This window comes from Prenolepis imparis, unplaced genomic scaffold (genome assembly GCF_030444845.1).
Source record: "Prenolepis imparis isolate NDT839.2.m4 unplaced genomic scaffold, iyPreImpa1.0 SCAF_491, whole genome shotgun sequence".
Classification (NCBI taxonomy): Eukaryota; Metazoa; Arthropoda; class Insecta; order Hymenoptera; family Formicidae; genus Prenolepis; species Prenolepis imparis.
In genome coordinates, this window is record NW_028141649.1 from 1 (window position 1) to 2,500 (window position 2,500).

General features: G+C 59.4%; 1 non-coding gene and 1 pseudogene across 1 annotated transcript; both read right to left on the reverse strand.

Moving 5' to 3' along the window:
* LOC145948605 (large subunit ribosomal RNA) lies at positions 1-1,226 on the reverse strand (annotated as a pseudogene; the record flags this gene model as incomplete).
* Positions 1,227-2,126: 900 nt separating this feature from the next.
* LOC145948602 (5.8S ribosomal RNA) lies at positions 2,127-2,281 on the reverse strand. The gene has a single exon (XR_014427405.1). It is a non-coding gene; the product is annotated as a 5.8S ribosomal RNA (ribosomal RNA).
* Between the last annotated feature and the right edge of the window lie 219 nt (positions 2,282-2,500).

Below are 2,500 nucleotides of genomic sequence, written 5' to 3' on the forward strand. Positions count from 1 at the left end.
AAGCAGTGGTATCAACGCAGAGTACTCGTCAGAATCGCTACGGACCTCCATCAGGGTTTCCCCTGACTTCGTCCTGACCAGGCATAGTTCACCATCTTTCGGGTCCCAACGTGTACGCTCTGGGTGCGCCTCTTCTCGCGATGAGAACGAGACGCCCCGGGAGTGCGAGGCCGCATCGCGACGCGGCCCATCCTCCCTCGGTCGACAGCCAGGGCCGACCTTCACTTTCATTACGCCTTTAGGTCTCGCGACAAGTCCCAATGACTCGCGTACATGTTAGACTCCTTGGTCCGTGTTTCAAGACGGGTCCTAAGAGTACCCAAAGCAGTAGCGTCGCCGACCGGTATCGGTCTCCCGCGAAACCGCGGGAGACGTTCGCAGGCCTGTCGAAGGTGTACCGTACTTGAACCAACAGCGGGCCAGGACCGGGGACGGCGCAAAGTCCGTAACCTCCGAGTACCGTGGCGCGCGCTTGCGACGGTCTCGACGCACCGTAAAGAGTGCGGCCTGATACCTTGCGCGTACCGCCGAGCAGCCGGCCGGGCGACCGGGGGTTTGTCGCGTGCCGTTTTACCGGCGACGCGACAGGCACCGCACCCGGGCCGTAGACCGACACCCAGCGGGTCGCGACGTTCTACTTGGGGAGAAGTGCACGACGACGAGCACCGGACATCGGCGCACGGTAGCGTGCCCGCGCGCGAGCCGCGAGGACTCCGCGGGACATCGCCGACCGACGCGAAGCCAGCGCCGCTGACGATGAATCTCCCCGTTCGATCTTTTGGGTTTCTTAGGTTTACCCCTGAACGGTTTCACGTACTCTTGAACTCTCTCTTCAAAGTTCTTTTCAACTTTCCCTCACGGTACTTGTTCGCTATCGGTCTCGTGGTCGTATTTAGCCTTAGATGGAGTTTACCACCCACTTAGAGCTGCACTCTCAAGCAACCCGACTCTGAGGAGAGATCCTCCCGAGACGCGCATCGGTCGCTACGGGCCTGGCACCCTCTACGGGTAAGTGGCCCCATTCAAGATGGACTTGGACGCGACGCGACACCTCGGGATAAGCGGATCCTCCCAAACACCACATTTCCCTGCGGCGGAACCGCGGGATTCGGTGCTGGGCTCTTTCCTGTTCGCTCGCCGCTACTAAGGAAATCCTGGTTAGTTTCTTTTCCTCCGCTTAATAATATGCTTAAATTCAGCGGGTAATCTCGCCTGCTCTGAGGTCGTCGAAAGCTTTAGTTTGGTAGCCGCCGCCTCCTCCGCGTCGCTCGTCTCGCGCTTCTTCTTCTTCTTTCTCTTTCCTCCGGGGAGGAAAGTTCAAGTTACGAAGAACGGAGAGAACGTCGACGTGAGAGCAGCGGCAGCTGCGTATACCGCGTGAGGCGCGAGAGGCAAACACAATCGCCAATCCAACAACACTCGGTGGTGCGTTAGGTTAGGGTAACGTAAGGAGAGAATACGACGAGTACACGACGACGCGTGCCGGTCCCAATTTTCTTTCCTGCCTCGCGTTTACACGCGACGGACTAGGAGAACTTCGTGGACTCGGACACGCGGTCGGCTCTCCGAGCCGAATCTCTCTCCGCGTACCGCCGGACGACGACGCGCGCGCGCGCGCTGGCGCACCGAGAGACCGGAGAGTGCGAGAGTGCCGAGAGCAGTGTGTGTGAGATTAAAGAGAGAGAGAAAGAAAAAATGGCGAGAGACAGCGCTACTAAAATATATCGTGGAGACAACGACGCTCCGGCCGCAGGCGGCGGGTGTCGTTCCTCCTTCGCGCTCGTCATCGTCCCTTTCTTCTCCACATCTCTCTCGTCACATACGAAAAACTCTCCCCTCGCACAGTCCTACTTCCTCTTTCGAGGACAGTCTCTGGGCGCGCGCGAGCGCTCGCTATCATCCTTGTGCACGCTTGTGCGCTCTCTCTTCCTCCTCGGTGTCATTTCAAACGACGCCCAGGGCGTGCGCCGGCCGTTCGTACGGCGGCACACAGCACCTCGGGCGAACGTCCAACGATCGCTCGTACGCCATTGTAAGCGCGCACAGGGCACAGGCGACGCGCGCAAGTCTGGGCGCGCCGTGGCCGTGCGCGCTTCGGGAGCGCAAGCAGTTTCGGGGTACTAAAACGACCCTCAGCCAGGCGTGGTCCGGGAATTGTATCCGTGGACCGCAATGTGCGTTCGAAATGTCGATGTTCATGTGTCCTGCAGTTCACAAGTTGACGCGCAATTAGCTGCGTTCTTCATCGACCCACGAGCCAAGTGATCCACCGTTCAGGGTAATCGTTCAAAATTTTTGCGTTCGCGAAGAAACGCTTTTCGCTCAACCATCGTGGTCTCCCCTCTCGAAGAGAGAGGGTGAGATAAAAATCGTGGCCCTTCGATCAGCCTGGCCGCGCGCGTCCGAGCGCGCGCGCGGACCGCCGCCTCCCGTCTAAGGAGAGAGGCTACGGCACAAAAGTGTGGTTGTTGCTTCGATCGGAGCGTCTCTCCCTAAGTGG